Source organism: Oreochromis niloticus, linkage group LG16 (genome assembly GCF_001858045.2).
Source record: "Oreochromis niloticus isolate F11D_XX linkage group LG16, O_niloticus_UMD_NMBU, whole genome shotgun sequence".
NCBI classification, from domain to species: Eukaryota; Metazoa; Chordata; class Actinopteri; order Cichliformes; family Cichlidae; genus Oreochromis; species Oreochromis niloticus.
Genome location: NC_031987.2, coordinates 29,213,595 through 29,228,145, shown reverse-complemented (window position 1 = coordinate 29,228,145; position 14,551 = coordinate 29,213,595). Strand labels below are relative to the sequence as shown.

The 14,551-nt window shown below is 40.6% G+C and overlaps 1 protein-coding gene across 2 annotated transcripts in view; it reads right to left on the bottom strand.

Moving 5' to 3' along the window:
* The window catches only part of enox1 (ecto-NOX disulfide-thiol exchanger 1), a 118,445-nt gene extending 107,784 nt beyond the window's left edge, over positions 1-10,661 (bottom strand). The window contains exon 1 of one of the 2 annotated variants that reach the window (XM_005475294.4): positions 10,372-10,661. The gene's annotated coding sequence lies outside the window, so the exon portion shown is untranslated. The remainder of the gene's footprint in view (positions 1-10,371) is intronic. The other variant, XM_005475293.4, reaches the window with a different exon arrangement.
* Positions 10,662-14,551: the final 3,890 nt, after the last annotated feature.

Genomic DNA, 14,551 nt, shown 5'->3' with positions numbered 1-14,551 from the left:
ACACACACACACACACACACACACACACCAGCTATTGTGTGAATCAGACTGCACTTCAGTCACAGCATTTCTTCCCCTCCGGCTGCTTCCTCCATCACGCTGATGGCCGATCCTCCTTTGATGTGCTGCCGCTCTGTGAGCCGCCTCTGTATGTGGCCCATGCTTCTAACTATGTGTGTCTTAATAGCTCAGTGTGTTAAGGTATCAGTCGATGAACAGAAAATTTACCACAGTCCTTATGATGCTGGGCATGCTGATGCTGTGTATTTTTCAGAGTCAAACATTTGGCTGTTTAAATATTCATTCTGTTGATAAAGTAATTATTGAAGCTCATACAATTAAGACACCAGAGTAATTTATTAATTTTATTGTTATCATTTTGCTTTTGATTGTTTAAGCTATTGATTAATGTATTCATTTTTAGCTTTTTAAAACTTTAAAATGAGTAACAAAAATGTGCCAAGCTGATCAGCTAATTGCAGCTTTTAAGCACTGATGACACCCATCGGTTAGCAACCTGCATCCACAGACTGGCTGTAACAGAAAAACAGAAGCACAGTCTTCTTGGCTTGACTTTCATAACAACTAATATGGCAGCAATCCATATTTTTTCCATAAAATTTAATATGCTCCAAAAGGCACCAACACCACAAACCACTTCAGTAACTTCAGTTGCTGGAGGAGAAGCAACCAGCTGCCCGTCAGTTTAACTTTAACTTTAAGCTTTGATAAGGTTTAGAATTCACTCTTTGCTCCTATTAAATTGTAAACTAATGATAGAGGTTAAAATCATTTTTGCACCACATTGTAAACATGCCCTTTTTTCTGTTATAAAGATGGGCATTTTAACATGGAAGTCTATGGGCCTTGCTCACTTTTGGAACCAGCCTCAAGTGGCCACTTGAGGAACTGCAGTTTTCCCCACTTTTGGCTTCATTTACTATTGCACTACTATAAAATACCCATCAAACCTTCCTACAGCACAGTTACATGCTTCAGCTGACTAAACTCCAAAATACTTTAAAGTCCTAAATATACAGTTTTTGACTTAAAGCTTAGAAATCTTTGGCAGATTTTTCTTAATTACCTATAATTAGTCAGATGAATAAAATGTAACAGAAAATTAATCAGCAACATAATCAGGATACACTGTACTTTCAAGGCAGTTTATTTAATCAAATAATACATTTGTTTATAGACTCATATCTAATTTAAGATGATCTTATCTCAGTTGTATCTCATTATAAAGTAAGTACCAGTTCATCACTGAATATCAGAAACAGTTTCCTGTTGGTTTCAATTCAATTTTATTTATATAGTTTCAAGTCACAACAACAGTCGTCTTAAGGTGCAGTCAAGCAAATAGATTAAAAAAAATTAATTCTAACTGATAACTATTTATTGAATTAATAAGCTCCAGCCTGGACAGAGAAATATGAGAGGGGCTGCTGTTTGAATCTGAAAGCTACAGCAGCTTTCTGGAGTGACAGTAATGACTTTGTCTCCATTAACATGAGGAGGAGGAGGAAGCAGGAAAGGGGCTCACTGAGGTTAATTCTGGTAACATGCCCTCCCTTCTTCAGTCTCACAGTCTGAACTAGAGCTGCTTTCTACAGAAGAAACATTCTAGCTCTTATAGCGACTGTTCATTTGTTCCCTTGATCAAACCAAGAAAGAGATCACGTTTCTATGTTGAGGAGCAACACCTGCCTTGTAGAAAAATATCCATGGTTACAGCATTAACACAACTGGCATGTTTTCTGATTGTACTTTGTTAAAGGTTGAGGTATGTGTGAAAATCACAGATCACTTAAGACTGAATTTGCTATTTCCACCCAGAGACTGCACAGTAGAGACTGAGGGCTGAGCATGTGATATCGAGGTACTTCCTCCTGCCATGGCTCTAATGTGAGCACACACCTCTTGGACTTGCCTCTTGATGCTTGATACTCAGTGTAGGAAGATAAAATGATTTCTTGGTCCCAGAGTTTTGAGTTGGGTAGCTCCATAATTCCTTTTGGTGTTGAGAATTATGTGTTTTGAGTTTTTCTTACAAAAGTGTTTCCTGGTAGGTGTCTGTATAATCGTATTCTCAGATTTTAGTTTTATGCCTATCTGCCATCTGTTCATGGTTATAGTTGGGTTTATATTTAATTCCTTGAGTTCCTGGGTATCCCTTCCTCCGTGTCTTGTTTAGTCTCCGTCTCTGTGTTAACGCTTCCTGTTTTGTTTTGGTAATCATCTTCCTTTATGTCTTGCATTAGTTTTTATTTCCTTTGTCTCATTTTCTCACTTAGTTTCAGCTGTCCTCACACCTGTTACCTCTCCACTGGTTTCTTGCGTATGAGTCTTAACTTCTCCTTTGCCGTGTCGTCCCTCATGCCTGTTTGTCTCCTTGCTCTGTTTCCCTAATGATTCCTGACATTCAGATTTTCCGCTTCTGCCCTGCAACTGTTTTGGACTTCTCTCTGTTATTGTGAGTGATCAGCAAAGCTGGATTTTGACTTTATTTCCTGTCTCCCAAGTCCTGCATTTGGATCTGCAGTCTGCCTTCCACACAGCCATTCCTTGGCACTGCTAGTTGTCTCTACATAGATATCAGCTTTTCTGTCTATGGCTTGGTTGCTCTTAGCTTACTAGCTTCTCTTTCTCTGGTCACTACTATGAAAACTCTGGTTGCAAATTACATTGAAAGCATGAGATGGCAATTTGGATTTGTCTGAGGTTCTCTTCAGATGGGAGTTGAAAATGGATAGAACAGTTCCAACTCCAGCTCCCCAGAAGGGCGAAGACTTCTTCCAACTCATCTAGATGTTCTTGACCCAGCGCCCATCCTATCTGAATAAAATGTGTTTCTTTTTAAGAATGTTTACTCTTTTCTGTTTGTGAATATGTGTTTTTACCTAAATGTCAAACTTAGCAGTATTTAAAGTGCTTTATATCATGATGTTTTCTGATTTGATAGTTATTGAGCACAGCTGTTAAAGCATCAGAATCTGGGTCTATGTTTCTGACAGCATCTAAGTAGTTTGTTACAGCCTGTTTTTTTTTCTAATGCAGCTTTTGTCTCCCAATTCGTGCTATTTGAGTGCAATAATAAATCACTAGAGTGCTCCTTTAAGTGAACCCAGTCACCCCCTCAGTCAAAGTAATTTCATTCTTGCATTTATAGTGACCCTCTGGCTTTAAGAACATTTGTCTTTTTGCATTAAAGCTGACTGTTCTGCGCTGCAGCTTGAACGCATGGCACTGCGCTGTGAATTCAGGAAGCACGTGTATATGCATTTTGTTTTTTCCCCTCGGACCAGACGCTGCCCTCCTGCTCACACCGCACTGGTTGTAAATCTCAGACTCTGATTTCTGTGACAGCGAATGAAAACCAGCTGTGAGGAGCGAGCGAACGAGCGGGAGAGAAAACTGGTCTGGAGCCAGAAGTCAGTCTGAATGCTGAGTCTTCCAATCAATACACAGCTGGCGACTCCTCTCTCACACACAAACTCAAATAGCTATCCTTTGGAGGACTCTGCCTCACTTCCATTGATTCCCCTTGTCATGACCTTAAGCATCAGGACAGCATGCCAAATCTTAAAGTGATGCTTCATACAAACAATGTATTTTTTCATCCCCCTCTCAACATTCAGCTGGGTTTCAGCTGAGATCAGGTCAATTTTTTGACTTTTATTTTGATGTTTTTCTTACCTTGTCTCTTCATTAAAGATGGCCATAGCTCCCAGATCAGAAAATAGCCTTTTTCTACTAGTACCTACTCAGCTCGGCTCGACTCTGTTCTTAGTTTTCCCATTAGGTGGTAGTATCTGGTGCCAGATACTTTTTTAGTATCTACTCGGGCGGGGTTCCAATCAATCTGAGTCCATCCGAAAATGTGATGTCAACAGACTGAATGCCACCGATTGGTCAGTCAGTGACACAACTCGATGATTCATGAGTGCGACTCCTTCACAAAAATTTAATCCATCAATTTTCAGTTATGTTGTTTGTGTCGCATACAAATGACATCACATGACTTTTGGAAACGTTGCTATAACCCCAACAAACACACTGAGGTGGTGCTCAATAGCAATGGGAAATAACCAAAACCAGTTTAAGTCAAGTTGAGCTGAGTAGGTACTAGCGGAAAAGAAGCAAAGGAGAAGCCAATATGGAAGTGCCTCCTACCTGCATTCTTACTGGTCAGCAGGAGGCAAAAACAGAAGTCTGATTTTATCAAACCCCATGATAAAATAACTGTACTTTTCTCTTTATTTATGACCTCAACAAACATCTCCTTGATGAGGCTGTTGTTTTAATCGCATGTTCAGAGTCTTCTAGTAAACAGCATGAGGCTAATTTTAGTCAATTATGTTAACCTTTACAGTAAAATTAAATTTTATTTATGTAGTGCCAAATGACAACAACAGTTGCCTCAAAGCGCTTTATATTGTAAGGTAAACACCTGACAATAGTACAGAGAAAATAAAACAATCAAATAATCCACTTATGGGCAAGTACTTGGTGACAGTGGGAAGGAAAAACTCTTTTAACAGGAAGAAACCTCCAGCAAGACCAGGTTCAGGGAGGCAGACATCTGGGGTGACCAGTTGGGAATGAGTGCAAAGAGACTCGGTCTCGGACTTTCTCGGTCAGATCCGGTACAAGTTCATAACATATTGTTACAGAATGTAGTATTGAATTGAGAGTCTAACGTTGAGAAAGGATTATCTAGCATTTGTTTCAGGCAAAGTTAAGTTTTGCTAATCATTATTTTTTAAACGAAAAACAAAAATGTATTTTCTACAACACAAACCTTTTGTTTATTTGATGATGGGAGGCAGATGTAGTTTGATATGTGACTGCTAGTCAGACGTTACAGGACATGAAACGGTATATTTATACTCAAAACAAGATTCAGGTGTACATATTTTAACACATGTAAATGAGTGAGTGAGGTTTGTTTTTTTTCAATGCCCACAATTTGACGTGTTTTTCAGGTTTGCGTCCCCACAGTGAGCTGAAATCCAGGGAAACAGAGACTCTCACTCACACATAAATGCTGGTGGAAACATCTCTAGTGAATAATTCCTCCCGCGGTGGAAGACAGCCTAATGCTCCCACCGTATCTCAAAATACCACCGCAATTAGCGACAGTCTTCCCCATTGAGCTCTGCAGCGTGGGGTCAATTAACGTTTGTGAGGTGGCGTGGCAAAATCTGCAAAAGACACGAGGAGGATGGATAATCGCATTACAGAGGCTAACAAGCTGCTTTTGCCACACGGTGTAATGAGATGCACCGAACACAATCACGACACAGAAGACTGAAGAGATTTTCAGTCCAATCTGAAAAACTGAAAGAGGAGCCCGTGTCTGTGCGCTGAATGATGGAGGCCGCGGCGCATTGTTTCCTCTCTGTCCTGCGAGAAATCGTCAGCCTCCTTCTCCCCAACAACCCGCCAACCTGGGGGAAATCTGGTGGGCTGCGCAGCCGCCACCACCGCCACCATAGCTCTAATCCCTTCAGCCTCACACGACCTCAGCAGCCGGCCACCGCTGGGCAGAGTGGTGTCAAATTCTACTGCAGTGACTCCAGAGCTGATATTCAGCAGTCACAACGTCGTGTCAATTAATGATGTAACAGCCGGCTGTTTGCCTGCAGACAATAGAGAAGCTGTTTGTTGTTGATGATGATGAGTGGTGTCTGTGTTTCCACGGCCTCCTGGGAATCACTGTTTTAATGTCACTCATTCTCAGGCATCGTGACAGGGCGATCTAGCCAACACCAAGCCGCACCCTGGATACTCACTGATTGATACATTGTAGAACTGAAACAAGTAATCAGTTAGCTGAGCTATTAATCTGAACTGATTTTAAAATGGCTGGGTTTGAACACTGTTGATTATGTAATATTAGATGCGGTCCAATATATTTCCCATCCAGCTGGACTGTCAATATTTATGTGTTTGGTGAAGTTTGCAATTACCCTCGCAGTGAGAACCAGGTTCAGGATCCAGGATCCATACTCCAGGATTTTTCCATATCACTTTGTAGTTATGTATTTAAACCATTTATTTGCATTTTGGGTAAATCGGCTCTGAAATGATTTCTTTGCCTCCTCAGATATGGCTCCAACTCTGCCAACAACAGCACAAACTTCCTCACTAACATCCTGAAATATGTAAGGAAGTGATTGTGACACATCTTCAACTCCTGGATCAAACCATGAAACTCTGCCCTGCTGCCTTCTCCTGAGAACCGGATGAAACCAGAATCTCTGTTTCTTTGTTTTCTTGTTTAGAAACATCAGGACCAGATCATCATTGCTTCATGTCAGCTTCAGTTTTTTACACTGTGCATCTTTTTAGGACAATTTTTCTGCAAAGACACAATGCTTTCGGTGTGTAGATTTTTCCGATCTGAAAAATTCATAATTTATAATTTTGCAATGTGTAATGGCCTTAATATCAAAAGCAGAGAGGGTGTCTGTCTCCTGAATCTAAATCCAAGCTGGATAACAGAAGATGGGTCTGAAAACTGAGGGCTCAGTCTCCCATTCTACTTTTAAATACCCTAGGAACCAAAAGTAACCCACCAGTTCAAACCCTAAGAACAATTATCGACATATAGATAAAATAGTGCACTCTTAAAAGATTACCAGTGGATGGAATGGAAGGTCTTATACTGGATATCTGCGGACTTTAAGGAAAGCCCTGAAAATTTAGCAGTTGTCCCCAGAAGCAAAGTCAGCTAACTAGCTGACAGGTCTCCAGACTCGTGAGTAATTTTGACTCTTTCTGCAAAGTAAGCCAGAGATAAAACATCCAAATAAGTAACATTACCTTTGTGATTAACTCTAGCACACACAGCAGGATTGCTTCTCATGACCTAACTGCAGGAAACCAGAGCCCAGTGTTACAGACTTCTGTTATCTGGATTCACTTACCCTAACAGCTGCAATCAGGGTAAGCAGTCACATGAAGCTAGTTATCAGCACACTAAGGTAAACCAGGGTATCCCTGCGCATTCACATTAAACGGGTGGAAGCATCTGAACAGTCCCACTTGTGTGTAAGTGTACTGGCAGCAGAACGGTTGACTTTACAAAGAAAGATAAAAAAACAATAATATAAAAAAAAATGAAGAGGTTAAACACATAATACAGACTAAAAGCAACGCAACTTCTGCAGACAAAGCAGCAGTACGAGAGGAAAACATTGTACTGAAAGCACTGAATGAACTTTGAATGGTTGAATGAATGGCAGCCTAAAGCCCTTTGGTCAATAAGACTGGACAAGAGCTACTACATTAATAAAGTTTAGACTATTTGCAAGGAGGAAGGAAAGCTGTCAAAAATGCAGACTGTGCATTAAGAGAGATCAACATTACAGCTCTGTCATTGAGAAGCAAGAGAATCTGATCAATTATAATCAAGCATTTCATTCAATTAATGTTTAGAAGACGGTTTTTATTCTTTCAGCTGCAGCCTTGGTGGTGTTTAACGGTTTGAAAGCAAGAACTGAATAAAGGCTTGGACTCTGATTTGATACAAAATCAACACGTGTAAATAGGTCTGCAGTTTTAGGGTTATATATTAATGCTTATACAACAATATTATTATTTTAAAAAATACAGCCAACAGGAAAATAACTTAAAGAATAAGGTTATGTTTAAGAATCCATTTTTCTTATTGATGCTAATCAGGAAACGACTTTAGATATTATTAAATAACATCCGACCCTTTTACTACCTACCCACAGAGGTCAGAGGGATCTTTGAGCTCATTGGTCATTGGGTTGGCATGTCATACCTGCTGATTTCTAATCTAGAACATGACCTGCCCTGGAGCAGCATGAGGTACCATGGTGATATACCCTGATAAGAAGTGAACCACAGAAAACCCAGGGTTAACCCTGAAGTTACCCAGATAACACAAAATCCTGCTCCATAATATAGTCTTTAGGTCGAATCGTGAGCACCAACCAATTAATTTTTAACTACACGTGTAACTGCAAAGACCATCAGACAGAATGCAAGTATTTAACATATCCAAATGATTATCTTCACAATGGAACATAAATTGGCTAAAGAGACAATCCTTGGTAAAGACCAAAATCAGAACAAGAAGGGAGTCAATCAGTTTATAGGACTAAAACACAAGATCCCAAAAGGAATAATCATGCTGGTTTGAAATGGGATTAAGTGTCAATGTTGTAGCATGCTATTGATGATGTGATCAACTGGTCAGACACCCAAATCATCCAATTCCCAGTGTTCTCAGCCCTGACCAGTGACCAGCTGGTCAGGCTCATGTAAGCAGCCTCAAGAATGAGGTGGTTCATTTCATGCATGCACAATACATGCACAGTGGCACAGGCAAACAGTCACAGACACTCACAGCTACAAGCTAACATCTTGTTAGTGTGGAAGCTCCTCACTATGAGTGAAAACAAAAAATATACCAAAGTGAATCACTGGGGGACCACCACCTAAACATTCATAACAGCAAACCTCAGTCAGACACTTAAACACCCTCACACAAGTGAACATGGACATTTTAAAGAAGCTAACAAAGGAAAAGTGGCTAGATAGAGCCAACTACACGCTAGAAGCCTCGTTATGAGCAAAGGTCTTAGAGAGAAAATTAGCAAAAATCTGTAAAAATCAGAATCTGCCAATGAAACTGTAATCAGTGCAGCTTAAAAAAATTACTCATAAAAAATGCATGTCAATTTTTTCTAGCAAACTTCACAGCATATCTTTGGGGACTGAGGTTTCATGGTAAGACAAAACCACATCATATTGGTCTAAGAGGTAAAAACTGATTAATGGAGATAATTAATAGCAGATCAATCTCTTAAAGCTGATATTCCCAACCTGCAAATTTTCACAAGTCACAGGTCACCTGCCAAAATTATACCACTTTACCATTAAGGTTGCAAGATTTAAATAAAAGAAATATTCATAACAAATAATAAATTGTGCAACAAACTGAGCTCGAACACTTGGATGACGCTCAGAGAGACCCTCTCTCTGAGGCCTGGTATTGGTTCATCCTGAGTCACCTAACCATCAGATTTAAGGAAGTGTTTGTTATTAACACTCCCTGACGCCATCTCTCCATGGTGCTGAGGACGTCACCCGGGCGATGTGTTACCAAGAACATCTTGTTTATCCTGAGCTTCTCAGCATCAGCACAATGTAAACTAAAGACTGTGCTTTACTCTAGTAATTTGTCCAACTTAAACCTATTTACACTTTGTTTACTGCATTATTATTTCATTTGACATCTTTAATGAGGATTTCCCTTATAGATTTTACACAAACTGGCAGAGTGAGCTATGAAGAAAATCATCTTCCTTTGTTAGTTTTCCTCAACATTTCCCCTTAATTACTCTCTTATTTCTTAAAAACTCCAATAGAGCCAGACTTAATAGCTGTGACATTCCTTTTCTCAATTTCCACTATAATTAATACCAAACACTGCTCAGTTTATTGGACATACTCTTTTAATTTACAACTAAACATCCAGGAAATGAGCCAGACCCATAAAACAAACCAGTGCCTCAATTTGGTAATGGCTCCACGGCTATGACAGCATGTGAAAGCAGGTGACTGGTGTGAGCCTGACAGTGACAAAGGCAGCTCTGTGTGTGCTGCTGAAGGGTCGTCAAGGTGACTTAATAGCAAGGGCATCCTTTCCTCCACCACAGCTGATCTCCCCTGCACACCCCCCAAAACCAAAGACCAGCATCACATAAGCTCACACAGCAGCAGGGCCAGCATTTAAACGCCACCAAACACACACAGAAAAAACCCATCACACACGAAGCCTCTCAGGTGCAAAGAGTAGAGTGAACAGATGTGCATTTGCAATTAATCTCCTTCCCCCCTCCTCTGGATTTTCTAGAAGCAGAAGTGCTGACCCTCTATTTGGTCACTTTCAGTCCTCATTTATTCGCCTTTTGATTTCTTTTTTACTCTTAGTGACTTCTAGCCTCACTCTGGCTGGATTACACTTTTAATTGGAGAATCTGTTGAACAATAGGCGGATCCAGAGCCCCGTTGTTACAGACACCTCTGCTCTCCCCGCTGGATGAAAAGCGCCACGGCACCGCATTAAGTTGTCAATAGCGAGTCCCCGTTAACCAAAATGAATAAACAGTCACTAACAGAGCTTCGGTTCTGGTTTCACCCCGCTGTTTCACACTGAGCTCGGAAGGATGAAGTAACGAGAGAGAGAGAGAGAAAGGGGGGAGAAAAAGCATCAGCGCCTTCCAGTAAACCGCTCAGCGGGCTGACAGGAGCGTGTCATCTACCGGGGAAATGAAACACACACACCGGTCAAAAACACAGCAGAGAGCGCACCTCTCCGTATCTTACCGGGTCACACAGCGGAAGATTCGATAGATGCTCCGCAAATCCGCAAATTGCGTCAGCGCAATAAATCCCGGTGCTTGTGAGTGTGTGTGTGGGGGGGAGAAGCTGGGAACAATCCTCCGTGTGTCTCTTCTCAGGCGCTCTCAGCCAGCAGACACCGATACATCGCCGCCGCCGCTGCTGCTGCTGATGCCTCCGGTAGGAAGAAACCTTGGAGCGCGTCACCGACAGATAGAGAGAGGCAGAGAGAGAGAGAGAGAGAGAGAGAGAGACGTGCACGACGGCAGGGTCTGGTGTCTGTCAGCGGCCGGTGGAGTCTGGGACAGCAGGGGGGGAGAAATGAGTGGGGGGGTAGGCGTCAAACTAGGTTATGACATAAAATAATAAGAAATAAAGAAAGCGCTTATTGGTTTGATATTTCATCTTCAGCAATTAACCCGACATTGAGGCAGAAATTTGGAGCCACATTATTGAGAACCAACTGATTTTTTGTAGGTTTAAGTTAAAAAAGGCAGTAAAGCCTCTTTATCCCAGAGTAAAAAGATAAGCTCCCAGAGCCATACCTGAGTCCTCTATGTGTCATTGTTGTTACTTCACCAGGATCCGGAGCTCTAAAGCAGAAACAGTGGGTTTGGGTTCTACTGCTGGTCACACTTTAAACCAGGTGTTGTTCCAAAAAGTGATTTCCTATGTGTGTGTGTGTGTGTGTGTTTTTTATGGCTAATGTCTTTGCTTATATTGGAAAATAGACTAAAGACAACAGGATTTATGAAGAGTTTGTTCCTGCTGCCCTCTTGGCCAGATCAGTTAAAACAAAAGTGAGCCTTTTTAGCTGGACAAATAAAAGATATATAAAAGTCACTTTGTCAAAAGCTGCAGTTTCTGCCTTGTGATAGAAATTCAGTTCAATTCTTAAGTAGTTTAGCGCCAAATCACAACAGCTGTTCCCTCGTGCTGGTTTATATTGCACAATAAAACAGAGAAAACCCCAACAATCGGATGCACTTGGTGACAGTGGGAAGAAAAAACTCCCTTTTAACAGTGTGACATTTCTGCAGCAGAACCAGGCTCAGGGAGGGGCACCCATACTGTGACCGGCTGTGGGTGAGGGGAGGAAGACAGAACAAAGACACACTGTGGAGGCGAGCCAGAGATTAATGGGTTAACCCTATAATTCATGAGAGATATTTTTGACGTATGTTTCACAGATTATAGGCCAACAGGTCATTTTCAACAGCTGAAATCTGATCAATTATTTGTTTCTTCAGTGACACGTCACACTGTAACAGGGTGTGCTTTACTACTTCTGCCTCGAAAAACCTCAGTGGAGCCAGCTTTAGGTTTAATACAGATCAATATTTTACCATTGAGCAGAATCTCCCTCTGCAGTGTTCCTAAACCTACTAACTCACTTCACTCAGGAGTCACATTCATGCTTTGCTTTTGTCCTCCACCAGGCACACACTCTTATAAAACAATGAAAACGAGTACAGTAAAATTGGGCATGGGGTTCATTTATCCAACAAAACGCTTGAAGTCAATCAAAAATAACAAGGTTTAAACAACTAAAAGCAACTAAAATGTCAGGAACTCTGAATTAAGTTAGGAATACATTTCTTTTGATGCACATTTACACAGCTTTTAATGTATTTATATATTATGAGCATCTACATTCCCAGTGCAGTGAAATTTCCACTTGTAAAACTCTTTTCTTACTTTCTATACACAGATCTATCCACTAATAATGACACTAGTTTGTTGCGGCAGCCGCACTGCCAATTGATTATACAAGACTTTTTTAATGGATGTGCTTTGTGTTTGTATTAATGAGACAGTCATTGAGAGAGAGAGAAAAAGATGGAGGACATCATTAACCTGCAAAAATGTAACCTTTGTAACCCTCCTAATAACGACTCACAGTCCTGTCGGGTTTGGCACCCGTGGACATGGCCCGATGCTGTTTTTTTCTACTCTTTCTTGGCTTGGCGGTGATGTTCTGTCATCAGTGATCCCTCAGTGGTCTCAAGCCTTTTGTTGTTGCTGAGCTCATCAGTGCATATTGCACCAGACTGTTGACCGACCACAGTAACTAGTTTTTCTTTTTTCAAAGCTTAATGATGTCCTCCTTCCTTTGGGCCAGCATCTGTTTGGACTACCACGTTTAAGGTTCCCATAAATTGCAGCCAAATGCAAATGCAACACTTGTAACAAACTCCACACCTTTAATCTTCTTAAATTTGTCATGAAATCTGAAAACAGGCCACCTTTGTCCATGAACCAAATCGCTCTCCATTGTAATCGCATAGTGCATTATTTTGAGAAATTCACTGAACTTTATTCACAGCTTGATTTAATCATTTCCCACTAACTGTGGTGAGGCACAAAAAACATGCAGAAATACTTGACAGAAAACGTAAGTGCCCAATCGCAGAAGTAGGGACCCTTTTACTGCTGTTACACTGGCATCTTTAGATTAAATATGGCAACCCATGCAGCAGCCAGCTGCAATAAGTGGTCAAAAAATGACATTTCTTCAAACGCTACGACTGTTTTAATAAGCATTAGTAAATGATTACCTAATCTATAACGAATGAAGCCATCGCATACAATCTTTCCACTTAGTAAAAGCAGAAAATACATGGCTGTTCCTGACAAGCAGGATCAATACAGTACATTATCATTAAATTAAATATAGTTGCAGTCAGATATACACACTAGGCAGATGAATGAGTCGTATGGCCTTCTTTATTTTTGTAACACTTTATGTCAATGCCAAAAAACCCCACACAGATATAGATGGAAATAGGCACCAATCCCAGTGGAGAAATATAAATATATGCTGATAATAAATTCCTCAGCAGCAGCAGCAGCAGTGGGAGCAGGCTGTAACCTTGGCAGGAGAGTTGACAGGGAGCTTCAGCCCCAGTGGGCAGCCAGAGTGGGAAAATAGAAAGCTGCAGCAGAGACATCCACTGGGGACAAGGCTACAGCGTCACATTTCATATACACGATGCAAGGAGGCCTGCTTGGTTGTGATGGGGCTTAAACCTGGTAACACACAGTGAGGTAAAACACATCTGTATGTGTGAAGCTTCCTGTTTCTGGTTGGTAAGTTGCTGAGAAGTTTGAAATGTGTTATCAAACATACAGGCTGACGATGAGGAAGCAGGTGGTATCTGAGCTGGATATCTGGCGTCCTCTGGTGGTGGCTTAGGGCACATGCAACCAATCAATTTAAAGTGTATTACATGCAACTATGAACATGAAAACTAGAATTGAACTAAATAAACTCTTATATATATATGTATGTATATATATATATATATATATATACATATATAGTTTCAACACTTTTGCATTTGGCTACTGACAATAAAATAAATAATACATAATATGACGGAATATAGTATATCATAAAAAACTCATATATTAATAAATAATCATGATAATAATAAAAATTATGAGATTAAAAAGAAAAAGTGCAGAAATATACAAAGGAAAAAAAATTGAATGTTTTTAAATGTTGAAATGAATCCTCCCAGCTATTCCCAGTATTGGGTACTTCTGGCTGTTTTTTTTTTAATTATTACTTTTGTACCATAAAGCATAAAAGAGTTTACGAGCCACAGAAGCACACTTTACCCCATCACGCAGTAAAATCCTTCTTGCATGCCTTCGAGTTCCTTCGCTGACCTCTCCCAGCAGCACCATCAGCACATTTTTTTCTCTTTGTTTTTCTCTCTCTTTACTTTGTTGTTCTGTTGCACCCGATGTTAATTACGTTGCTGACACTGTGGCTCACAAACAACCCAATGGAAAATCCAACATCCTCCTGCTCATCAGGTGAGTCAGGTTTCCACATAGAAAGAGACAGAGCTGACATTCGCAGCCCAGCGGTTCCTCATTCCTCGCGTCTAGCAGGAATGAGGCTTTGAAAGCAAAGCAGCTGACAAACTGTCCTGTGTACTGTACAGATTTCAGGGGCAAATCCTGTACACTGTAATCACACTGACGCTTGCTTTTGTTTAAGTTAGGCAGTAAATGACTCTAATAAATGGGTTGTAATATGTTGTAAAGCTGCTGTAAATATGGAAAAAAGAAGGCATTAATGACTTTAGTTAGAGCTCGAGACAGCTGAAATGATATAAAATATTGCTGACAAATGCAGTGCTTTAATCAGTTC